The sequence below is a fragment of the Mus musculus genome, chromosome 1, assembly GCF_000001635.26.
Source record: "Mus musculus strain C57BL/6J chromosome 1, GRCm38.p6 C57BL/6J".
Classification (NCBI taxonomy): Eukaryota; Metazoa; Chordata; class Mammalia; order Rodentia; family Muridae; genus Mus; species Mus musculus.
In genome coordinates, this window is record NC_000067.6 from 98090115 (window position 1) to 98102889 (window position 12775).

The window sequence follows — 12775 nt, forward strand, 5'->3', positions numbered from 1 at the left end:
CCTGGCAAATGCTGGATTCATCCCAACCTGACAACATGTGGCTGGTTCTCTTTTCTCCAGGTAGCCTCAGCTGTCCTTCCTCCCGATATGTCTTTATTCTTTCCCACTGTTCCACTTGACTTCCATTCTCAAGCTCCCCTGGATCTGGAACATCTTTTAACTCTCCAATTTATTAGAGTGCTAATTCATGCTTCAGGTCTTAGAGAACTCACGCCCTCTGACATTTTCACTGACCGTTGCCTACCACCAACCAAGAGAGCAGAGAATGTATTTATGCTTGCACATCCAGAACATGACACAAGCTGTCATCATCAAATCCTCTGTGACTCTCTACACTTCTCCCACCACTGTATGTCAGAGTCAGCAAAATTTGACCATGTGGTAGGATCTTGCTAAACATATGTTGAGTAAAGGTTTGGCAACAAGTTAGATGAGGAATATCTACTCTAAAATATTTGGGTTATGTATTTATGTACATTATGCATTAGCTTTAATTTGGGACTTCTGGATTGTCATTCCCTCCCCTACCCCACATTCAATGGCAAGTGATGCTCTAAGCACTCTCTTGGCTGGGGCATCTAACTTTTACAAGAGTCTGAAAGGGAAAATATCAGATCAGGACCCCTGAGACCAAGTTCTTAGACCAAGGGAGATTTATTTGCTGGAGAGGGACAGAAGGCAGGAATGAGAGTCACAGACAGGTGATAGGGGAAGAGGGAGAAGGGGAAGGGAACAGGGAGAGAGGAGAAAAGGGGCAAGGGAGAAGAGTTAGGGGTATTTTACCCAGAGCAGGACAAATGACTGTCTCTGGATGGAGAGTAGACAGATATGGCACATAGAAAACTTGTGGTTTATGTCCCCGCCCTTGCCCATGAGTAGAAAATGTGCCTTTTGGCCTTCATGAAGTTGCCCCAACAACTGGGGCTGGCTGTTCCTGAATCTGTTGCCTACATGTGGATCCTGTTCCTTTAAGTGGGCCACCTTGCCTTGTCTGGCCTCATTGGAAGAGGATGTGCCAAGTCTAGCAGTTACCTGAGGTGCAGTGGGGATGGGCCTGGGTTGCTCCCCAAGTATTTGCCTGTCCTTTTACCTTGGAAAGTTATTTAACACCCCAAACACCCAGTTTTATCATCTCCAAAATGGGGGTAATGGAAATATATATGTAAATGAACTCTGAAGGGACTCTGGCTTGCTCAGCTAGGGGAGCATGGCTCGGGTAGGCCTTGCCCTTCCGGCATTCCTTCTTCTGGGGTGATACCCAGAGGGGGGCTCCAGAAGGGTGAGGGGGAAATGAGGGGAGGATCTGCATGAGGGGGTACTAGGAGGAGGGGGGCTGGTATTGGGATATACAAAATTTTTAAAAAAAAGAAAGAAAGAGAGAGAAAGAAAGAAAGAAAGAAAGAGAGAAAGAAAAAGAAAAAGAAAAAAAAACTGGTTTATAAAGATAAAATGGGGGCATCATCCTGAGTGAGGTAACCCAATCACAAAAGAACTCACATGACATGTACTCACTGATAAGTGGATATTAGCCCAGAAACTTAGAATGCCCAAGATACAAGATACAATTTGCAAAACACATGAATCTCAAGAAGAACGAAGACCAAAGTGTGGACACTTTGCCCCTGTTTGGAACAGGGAACAAAACACCCATGGAAGGAGTTACAGAGACAAGGGTTGGAGCTGAGATGAAAAGGATGGACCATCTAGAGACTGCCATACCCGGGGATCCATCCCATAATCAACCTCCAAACGCTGACACCATTGCATATACCAGCAAGATTTTGCTGAAAGGACCCTGATATAGCTCTCTTATAAGGCTATGCGGGGGCCTGGCAAACACAAAAGTGGATGCTCACAGTCAGCTATTGGATGGATCACAGGGCCCCCAATGGAGGAGCTAGAGAAAGTACCCAAGGAGCTGAAGGGGTCTGCAACCCTATAGGTGGAACAACAATATGAACTAACCAGTACCCCCCGGAGCTCGTGTCTCTGGCTGCATATGTATCAGAAGATGGTCTAGTTGGTCATCATTGGGAAGAGAGGCCCCTTGGTCTTGCAAACTTTATATGCCTCAGTACGGGGGAATGCCAGGGCCAAGAAGTGGAAGTGGGTGGGTAGGAGAGTGGAGGGGGCCTGGGGGACTTTTGGGATAGCATTGGAAATGTAAATGAAGAAAATACCTAATTAATAACAGGTCTATAATCAGCATTCAGTAGGCTGAGATTAGGAGGATCACGAGTTCGAGGTTAGCCTCATCTATATACCAGGTGCCAACCTAGTCTGGACTAAACAGTGTCTCCATCTTCAAAACAAAACAAAACAAAAACAACAAAAGACCTAATAAAGAGACAATAGACTATTCAAGTTTCCCCAAGTAGACTTGATTGCACATAAAGGCAAGAACACTTTATTCATAGCCTAACTGTTTGAGCTATTTTTATGTAGTTTTAACAATTAGCTCTTGCAGCCTAAAGGAGTTAAAGTGAAGAATCAAGAGTCTGATATTCATGGCCGTTTCATCAAACCACACAGTTTCCAAGGCAATGATAAGAATCTTTAATCTCACGTTATAAACGAGATAACGAACCTACTGAGCTATAAGTGCGGCTGTAAAGTTAACAGCACACTCCTCAGCCTGCCCTTCAGCCTGCCAGGCCTTATTGTGCAGGTCTAATCAATTCTCAAAAGTTCCACAGGAATGCATGTAGCTTATGAAACTCCACCCAGCCAGCAGGTAAATTAACTTTTCTTTGAACTAGGGAAAGAATTGGTGTCATCGCATTTTATAAAATACAACTTACTTGGAAAGAAAGAGCTCAAGTCAATCCTTCACCTTTTTAAAGTTCAAGAGCATTCAGAGTGATTATTATTTTATTATTATTATTATTATTATTATTATTTTAATTGTTGTTGTCGTGGCTAACAAACAAATAAACAAGTTTCATTTAACTTAAGTGAGACTTGCAAAGCCAATCCAGTGTTCATCAGACATTTGTGCCTGTGGTGTCCTGGATAACAAATGTCCCCATAGATTCAATATTTGAACCCAGTATTTGAACAATATTGCTACTGTCTGGGAAAATTACAAAATGTTTAGGTTAAGGGATTCTGTCTTCTATAAATTGCTTTTGATCATGGTGTTTTATCACAGCATCAGACAAGTATCTAATACAATATTAAAGTGTTACTCTATTGAAAACTGTATATTTGCAAGTGGGTAAGATGGCTCAGTGGGTAAAGGTACTTGTCACCAAGTGTGAAACCTGAGTGTGAGACCTTAAGCTGACATGGAGGAAGTAGTGAGCTAGCTACCACAATATGTTCTCTGATTTCCTATGTGTGCCTGTGCCTCCCCCTATAAATAAATTAATATAATAAAGTTATTTTAAGTTATGTTCATAAAAACAAAATTTTCCACTCTCTAGTTATTTTTCTAGGCATTATAATTTCCTTCCCAAGAGGAGGAGAAAAACATCAACGTGGTTACCCAGTTAATTGAAGTTTTGGATAAAATTATGGTAGCTTTTCAGTATTTGATTACCACATAATACAGTGTTTAAGTGAGGGTTCTCAACCTGTGGGTCGAGACCCCTTGAGGGTAAGCTCATTGGGAAAATATTGATATTCACATTATAATTCAAAACATTAGCAAAATCACAGTTATGAACTTATAAAGAAAAAATAATTCTATGGTTGGGGTCACCACAATGTGAGAAACTATATTAAAGGGTCCCGGCATTAGGACCACTGTCTTACTGGCTGCTTTTGCTCTAAAATAGTTATTTCCAAATGTGCGTCTATTTGATGAAACCTGGGCATTTGAGACATTAGTTTTAGAAAGTACATTCTTAGTGAACCTGGTATTTACTCCATTCTGTGAGGCAGCCTCACAAAATTATGACCTACAAGGGCTTATATACAGCTTTCTTGACACTTTCTACAAGCCACGTATTGCTGTTAGAATATGTTTGATGTCCATATAAAGATATAGGTGTCACTAAATTAGTTTAGAAAGCCCTTAAGGGCAAGAAATATATTCCATGTCTTGCTCTATAAAGCACCCAGCAGACTTGCATTGCATAATACAGGGACTCATGAAAATGTCTATTAAATTTAGGCTATAAGAATGACAGGCCTTAGCCATTTAATACAGAGTATAAAGCTGATTTTCTTGGCGGTTTTCCTTATAAGGTAGTTAGAAGACATTAAACGATGTCTCTTGTGTCTGTGATTATCAACTAAGTTTCTGAATTCACTTTACAAAGAAGAAGGTCCCCCCCCCCCCAAATTAATTTTACTTGTAGGATGGAAACAAGACTGTAGAGACAACAAAACATCTGAAGCAAAAGTTCTTGTCTCTAAGACTGGGGCCAGTAGGATCTTCATGGTAGTTGAATTTCTATAACCATGGGAACAGAGATCCATAGCTTAGACATAGGGTTTGCTGGATAAAGGACAGTTTCAGCTCTGTTAACCAGTTCCAGAAAATGCGGTGCTGTCCCTCTCAGACTTAAAGAGCTCCAGGCCAAATTCATCTTTAAGTCACCAAATCTCAGCTTTAGGACCAAACTCAGGTCAGGGACCCACTAGCACAGAGCTTCAGCCTAAGACTTTGGCTCAAAACCACCACACAGCCCTCTAAAATCGTCCCAGCAAGCTCTAAGCAGCCAACAGAACAACGCGTATTTGTCCAGGTCAACAAAGATTCTGATGGAAGAGAGTACCAAGGCCACACAGATGAGGTGACCCAACCAGATTTAGTGAATATAGGAAGTAGTGGGTACTGTCCATCCTGCCTGACAGAGCAATCACCCTTCCCTGGAGGATTACACACACTCTAAAGCTGGCAGAAAACCGCGGGGAGACAGCAGAGCTGGGCTGGCGATGAGGATGGGGAATTTCCATGCTTCCAGGCACTTGCCAGCACTTCAAGCGCCTCAGTCGGTATTCCACGTCCGTAGCTGTCAATCTGCGCGGCCCCTACTAACGCTCAAACTAGTCCTAAGGATCCACTCGGGGTCCCGCGGGGCTTCGCAACCGCCACTTAGAGTTGTCCAAAAGGGGGGCACAAAAAACCCAAGGCGAATGAACAAACGCGCCCAGAAAGGCGAGGGCGCAGTTAAAGTGCCACAGTGGGCACAGCACCGGTGAAGAACGCGGTGGTGCTGACAACCCCAGCACTTGGGAATGCCAGGAAGGCTCGGACGCCGGATGCCAGGACCCCGGCCGCGCCGGAGGAAACCCACCGGGTCCCTGCGCCAGGAAGCCAAGGGACCAGCAGCCCGCTCCCCGCCCCGCCTCTGCCCAACTTCCGCGCCCCGCCCCGCGCCCGACCCTCTCCCCGCCGCGCCCGGCGCCGGCCACACTAACCTGCGCGGCCGCAGGCTCTTCCCGGGACGGAAGCGGGAGCCCGCGGGCGGCGGGCGGAGTTAGTTGGAGGCTCCGGGTCCCAGGGCGGGGACAGGCTGAGCACGCGGCCGCGGCCGCTGCTGGCCTCCTTCCTTCCCGGGCCGCGCGCTGGGCTCCGGGACCGCCCGCTCCCTCCCCCGGGGCGGCTCCCGCCTCGGCTCCGCCTCCAGCCCTCAGAGCCCGGCTTTGGCTTCCCCGCTCCCGGGGAGCGCGCGGCGGGTGCTTGGAGTCCCGGGCGGGTCGGAGGGTGGCCACTGTCCCAAGGTCTCTGGGGAGCGTGGAGAAGGCCAGGGCCCGATAGTCTCTGGGACGCGGCGGAGTCCCGGGTCCTTTCTGGCCAGCCCCGCGCGGTGACCGCGCCAGCTGCGTGGAAAGAGGTAGAGGACGAGATCTGAGTTGGATAGGGGGCTGCTTCCCGAGGGGGTGAGGGACCTCCTTCCTCCTCAGCGCCCTTTGGGCTGGGGCTCTGCCAGGTGGTCTGCACCCGGAGAGAAGATGCTGGTTTCGAACCCTTAGCTGAGGTGTAATTCCATTCGAAGTCACCTCCTGCAGCCAGGTCCCTGAATTCGAACCACACACAGGTTGCATGCGGTTTCCTGGCCAGAACCCCAAGACCAGAGGTTTGCCTTTCCTGACTTCCCACCTCCACCTGCTGTCCCTTTCTGCTTCTGAGGAGCACTCAGCTTTGGCACACAAGACAACCAGACCAGTCCCATCCCGGCATCGCCCTAAAGCAAGAGAAATAGGACAGGATGAGTAAAAGCCAGAAGTGTTGTGTGGTAGAGGTTTGGTCACTGCGCGTTACTATCTGCACACCCCCCCCCCCACGCACACACACACACAATTGAAGAGCTTTTAATAGAAACAGGTATTTAAATCTCCCCTTGTGTAGTGACTTTTGGAGTATTCATGGTGCCCTTGCTGTGCAAAGTCCTCTGCTTCTTTCTCCAGAGTTCCACCATATCTTTTATTTAATCTTATTGTCGCAGCAGATCCCTGTGCTACTGTGGCTCTGCAACCAAGTGCTGGTCTTTTCAAGGAGCTCCTCTCTGCCTCCATCTATGAAGTTCTGTTTGGCAGGATTGGGGGATATTGGAAGAAGGTCACTGAAGATGTGGAAGAAGTCCCTGGAATGAGATGAAGAAAATGCAGTGGAAAGGGGGAGCTAGGGTGAAGGAGGCTATGCTCTCAAGCCACAGGGGAATTCCCAGAAAGAAAATCCATTTCTCCATAGGGAAACTACTTCAGTGACTATCACAGCTTATCAGGCAGCAGTGGTGAGCCAGAGATAAATCAGGTTGACCAGGCCAGTCTGAGCTTTTATTTCTCAACCCAAATTCCAGGGAAAGCCTTTGACCCTAGGTTCTCAGGTAGAGATAAGAAATTCTTTGTAGAAACTAAATGTCATAAAAAGACGTCAGAAACAGATTCAGTTTACTGATGAGGGCGACACACACTAGGGCTGATCTTTGGCATTGCTCCTAAGTCATTTCTTTACCCTGGTCTAAATGAAACAAGCTCTTAAAACCCTTTTTGAAGCAAGGTGTCATTGAGATAGCCACTCTTCTGTGCTCTCTGTATGCACATTCATAGATATATGTGCCTTCTCCAATACAAACAAATAAACAAATGGTTAATTTTTTGTGAGAGAAGAAAACTTGATTTAGTGTTCTCAGGCTGTAGTGGACTTTTTTTTTTTTTTAATACAATACCTTCTGATCCCAAGAAAATTTCTTGTTCACAGGTGTGTGTGTGTGTGTGTGTGTGTGTGTGTGTGTGTGTGTGTGTGTGTGTGAAAGAGAGAGAGAGAGAGAGAGAGAGAGAGAGAGAGAGAGAGAGAGAGATCGTTAAAATGTCTAACTATACTCTTGTCTCATACCCTCAAGCTCCTGGTGGACAGTTTAGGGTTTCAGAATGCAAACTCAGTTCTGGTGTCCTAGTTTGGTTTGGGTGTTCTGTTGCCGTGATAAAACACACACAATAGTCAACTTGGGAGGAAAGGGTTTGTTCAGCATACACTTTCAGGAAACTGTCCATCTCTGAGGGACTAGGCAGAAGCTCAGCCAAGAACCTAGAGGCAGGAACAGAAGCAAAGACCATCACAGAGGAATGCTGTTTCCTGGATTTTTTTTTTTTAATAGCTTGCTCAGCTTGTTTTCTTAGTCAGTTTGGAGCCATTTGCCTAGGAGTGGCACCACCCTTGGTGGGCCAAGCTTTCCCACAGTCAGGAATACATCAAGACAATGACTCCAGAGGCCAATCTGATGAGGGTAATTCCTAATTTGAGGGTCCCACTTCCCAGGTGACTCTAGTTGCTGTCAATTTGACAAAAGACTCATCAGCCCTCTAGGGAAGCCACCTCAAGCCTGCAGCCAGAGAGCTTCAGGAGTTGTGGCTTTAGGGCATGCCAATTTGTATGTAGGCAGCAATAATTAGAAGCAAACCATAACAAAGCCTTCTCCTACCACTGAAAAAGTCATCCCCTACAGGGATAACATTAAATTAAGGTCCTTTCTGGTACTGTATGCTATCAGTTTAATTCTATAATGCTATGCGTAGTCATGGTGCAAAAGATGTGCAGCCAGCCAACAGCTAAGAACGTGAGGCATAATTTATGGAGAGCAGCATGTTCATAGGCAGTGCTGTGGAGCAGATGGAGGTACACATTTCCCTGTAAAGCTCCCAATTGTTTTCTCAATCTGCCATCATGTGATTGTTGCTTGCGCAGTTCTCCAAGCTGACCCACCTCATACAAAATTGTTAGGAGCATCTCATCTGTACAACACCCGTGTTTGGTTTGGAAGATAGACGTTCTGAGCACACTCAAGTAAAGGTAGACATTCTAAGCACACATGAGTAAAGATGAATTCGTGGAGAATCTTTGCTGTTTCCCTTCTGTTGGGCCACATCTAAGAGACACTTCCTTGCGAGGATGGGTGCGGTAGAGAGTACTTATTCTGCAAATACTGCGGAATGTGCAGGTCCATGAGCTTCTCTGGAAAAAGAAGGAAATATAAATGCTTTCTTATTCTGCACTTCACATATGACCTAAGAGTGCCCAGTCTTGATCAAGAGCAGAAAGCTACATGGAAATCCAAGAATGAGCTTTGAGTTGGTTGCATCAACCAGTCAAAATTGCTTATGCATATTTAGGACGGCAAGAGAAAATATTAATTTCAATTTACAAGTCATCGAAAGGCACCTTGTGGCCCACATAATGAATAGCCCTGTGTTAAAAGTAATACATGTTTGTTCTTTCACAAATAAATTTCCCTCTGAAATATAGACATCTGTCAAGGACTCAATTATCTTTCCCTGCATGAGCTGTAAAAGAACATAAAGGAAATAATATACTACACTGCTTATTTGAAAGAGATCAGGGGTATGCAGCTCCACACTGGCACGTTCTTAATTTCATGGTGTTAAGAAAAGAAACTCTGAGCGTGGAACAGCAAACCCCTTCCTGCTGTACTTGTGCAATTCCCATCAGTGTACACATAGGGGAAGGGTTTTTTCCTCATTAAGTAGAATCACTAAGATCGCTTCCCTGTCTTACTCTACTAACCCTTGTAAGGAGAATGTGCACATCGAATTTCCTTTGAAAAAACAAAGGAATCACCACACTCCTGGGCTCCAAGAGTATGCAGAAGAACAAGGGCACAAAGTGTATTTCACAGATGTAAATGGTCATTTAAATGAGATTAGACATTTATGAAATGTATGCATCAAACAGCCCCCCCCAAATCAAAAAATATAATAAGACATAGTTAAGCTGAGCTAGGCTGCCTCCATGCAATGTAAACGGGTTGCCTGTGCTTCTGCTTTTTTTCCCCCCGCTCTGATACACTCCAGGGCCTTCCCACTTTCACTGTAGGATGCACACATAAATAAAATAACAAAATATTTTGTAGAAAGCTCTGCCAGGTTAAGTACACAGAGCCTTCCTGAATACCCTGTATTACCTTCTCTTGTGTCGCTTTAAAATAGACTTGAAAAAAATTCTAAAGAAGAATATTTTAATAGCTTCCCAGAGAGCAGAATGTATTATCATTATGGTACAAAGGGCATCATTCATTTTTAATTCTCTGCTCCACAGGTGTTCCCTACTCAGGCTGTGGTTGACACTTAGAGGGCCTAATTATGATTCATACATCCCCCATCCCCCAGAAACCGGTCTTTCTAATATCACAGAATGCAGTTATTGAGAGGAAGAAAACACAGTTCAGTCCTCAAAGCCAGACACCGTGATCCTCAATCTTGTCCACACCTAGGGAGCTTTAAAAACCATGCCGCCTCAGCCAGGCCTCAGAACCTAATAAAGGGGAGCCTCTTGGGGGTGGGGTCCGAGGACAGGTATTTATTTGATCTTTCCAGATGTTATTTTATTTGGTGGTGTTTCGTATGTAGCAATAGCAGCCATCGGCAAGGAATAAACAAGTAAGAACAACCCTTTAAAACACATTAATATGAACTGCTTTGCCTCTTACATGCAATTGGTTGTGTTTGCTTTTCTTTTTCCAAATCAAAAAAGATGCTTATAAGGTCTGATAAGCTGTTCATATCACGATATGTGTTCTCTACCACATATGATGTTTGACTAGAATACTGGGTTTCATTCAATATGAAAGTCCATGATCTGCTCTTTTCTTGGTGGCTTTGTGACTGACTCCAAAGCCACAGATCACTGAAGAGAACCCTTCTAGGGAAATTGACTCTTAATAAATCTTAACTTCTCCTTGAGCTATAACGCCAGTATTCATTTAGCAACTAAAACAGATATGATGTTTATAATTAATTTTCTATAACGTCCAAAGTTTAGAAACAAAGTAATTAGAGACAGAAGATGTCCTGTAGATTCAGTACCAATGATGAACGAGATATTTGATTCAGAAAAGGGAGATTGAAAATCTTGGGGCAAGTTTATGTAAGTAGTTAATACATACATGCTTGTAAAATGAAAATAAGCTGATGCCAAAGGGAATTCATGATAATAATATGCAATATTTGTACAATTAATACTGATCTTTCCCCATACAGTTTATTATTATGGGAATATGAAATACAGGGGATCTATAAATATAAAGAGAAAATATAAAGAAAAATTATCTGTTGTTGGAAATTCATAAGAAGTAGATTCCCTTTACAAGCGCAATGTGCTCCAAGACCTCAGGGAATATATAACACAGCAGATAATACTCAACCTTATAGACCTTACTATACAAATACATATATGCAATAAAATTTAAGTTATAAATTAATAAGAAGGTAACAACAATGACTAATGATGAAGTTGAATAATTACAACCCTGTTACTATATAAAGTAGTAGAAGTAAGTCATTTAGACTGTATAATGGTTCCTGGAATTTTTCATTTAGTATTTTAAGACAGGAATTGATAAGTAATTGAAACAGTTAAGGAAGAACTATTGTGTTGGAGAAGTTTACTGGTCTAATAGGATCTGACTGGAGAGTAGATACAGACGGTCAATTAAAACCAAATGCTTCCCTCAAAGACTTGCTGAGATTCCCCCTAACCTAAGAAATCAATCCATCAATAGTCATAGGGCCTAAAGACCACTGAACACCTACAAGGGTTTTTAACACAACTTTCCAAGATTTGGTGTTTGATTTCTGCTTTGTTTTTCTTTTGAAAATGTATTTAACTCTTCACTAAGTGGATTGATTTTGTCTAAGAAAATAGCAGGGACCATGAGCAAAATACAAAAATTTACTGGTGTATCAAATGAGAAAGACTGGGGGACTCTTTTAAAGCATCCATGTGTATGATCTCAGTATTACCACGGAAAAATATATTATGGATTTCCAGGCTTTGCAAAATAATTATATAATACACTTATTGTTGGGAAAAGATCAATAGTATTTTCAAAAGGCATAATCTGTCCCCTTTGTTATAATATGCTGTTTCTTTTCAGTAACTTGGAAACTGAAGCAAACTTGCTACACAAATAGATTTTTCATTTTTAAAACATATTTGAATGCTTTTCTCACTGTGCAGCTGTAGATTTGTGTCTCTATTTTAAGTTCTTAGTGCGATGGTATTAGAAATTTGGCTTCAGCAAGAAAAATTCCCAGATGTGTAAAGAATGACATATTATCTAGTCCTATTTAGCAGCAAAGCAAACCACATAAGAGTGTTGTGTTTTTTATAATTATTTCATTACAAATAAGAAAAAGAGATTTGTCAGAGTTGGCATGCAAGGAGTCATAATAACAAATTTTCATTGTTGTTTACCATTGTTAATGTGCTGGGCGATGTGCACATTCCTTCACTGACGCTCGGGGCCTTTAGTAAACAGAAAGGAGCTGGTTTGGAGCAGGTTTTCTTCAACATAAAATTATTACAGAAGGGCAATAATATAATTAGCACAGAAAATTGTTCCAAGATTCAAGCCTCATACTCGAGAAACAATAATGGCTATAAGAAACAACTATTTCTAAACGCCAGAATTTTCCCAATTCGTGGTCCACAGACACTGCTCCCTTTGTGGAGAGATATTGACCTTGAACGAGAGACTGAAGGAAGTTATACTCTCCTTACAGAAGTACATGATTCTCTTCAGGACAGAATGTCTACTGTGTCAGATGCTTAAATATCTCTAGCAGGTATAGAGGGATTGGACAGGTCACAGCCTTCCTTGGAAGTTAGCTTGGTTTCTAATACCAAAGCAATAAAGAGAAACTATCAGTAGCCATGGAAGCATTATGTAGGGACAAAGGGTTCCCAAACCAGCAGTGACAAATATCCTAGTTCAAGTTTGTCCCCCTGCATTGTAACATGTTTTAATCCCTATATGATAGTCTTTGCTGAATGATTGAAAGGCGTGGATAATGTCTGGAGAAGAGCCATGAAGACCATTTGCCATGGTAGTGACATTGAGGAAATGGCATCACATTATCTGTAGAGCAGCCTGTGGTAGTGTCACAGAGGATGGTTGTATGTGTTGGCATTCTCTCTGCTGAGATGAGTATCTGACAAAAGTGCATGAAAGAAGGAAGAGTTTGTTTTTGTCCCCAGTTTTGTCACAGCCAGTTCATCATGGCAGGTATATGAGGCAGCCAGTCATGTCATTTCTATAGTCAGGTGACAGAAAGGCAGATGTTGGTGCTCAGGCAGCTTTATCCTACCTATTCAGTACAGCACGGTATGCCATGGGATGGTACAGTCCTGTTCAGGCTGAGTCTTTCAAATTCTGTTAGCCTTTCTGGAAGCACACTCATCGATACATTCACAACTGTGTTTCCATGGTGATTCTGAATCCTATCAAGTGTCCAGTGAGGTTTATCTGTCATAGAGAGGCAATGAGAAATCCCAGGACTAGTTTGTAGAACGATGTCATGATCCTTA

General features: G+C 43.2%; 1 protein-coding gene across 17 annotated transcripts in view; it reads right to left on the minus strand.

The window, feature by feature from the left end:
• Nucleotides 1–5739, minus strand: part of Pam (peptidylglycine alpha-amidating monooxygenase) — a 274763-nt gene extending 269024 nt beyond the window's left edge. For 13 of the 17 annotated variants that reach the window (XM_030252190.1, XM_030252187.1, XM_030252186.1 and 10 more), the window contains exon 1: nt 5371–5739. The gene's annotated coding sequence lies outside the window, so the exon portion shown is untranslated. The remainder of the gene's footprint in view (nt 1–5370) is intronic. The other 4 variants (XM_030252162.1, XM_030252165.1, NM_001357127.1 and 1 more) reach the window with 3 other exon arrangements.
• Nucleotides 5740–12775: the final 7036 nt, after the last annotated feature.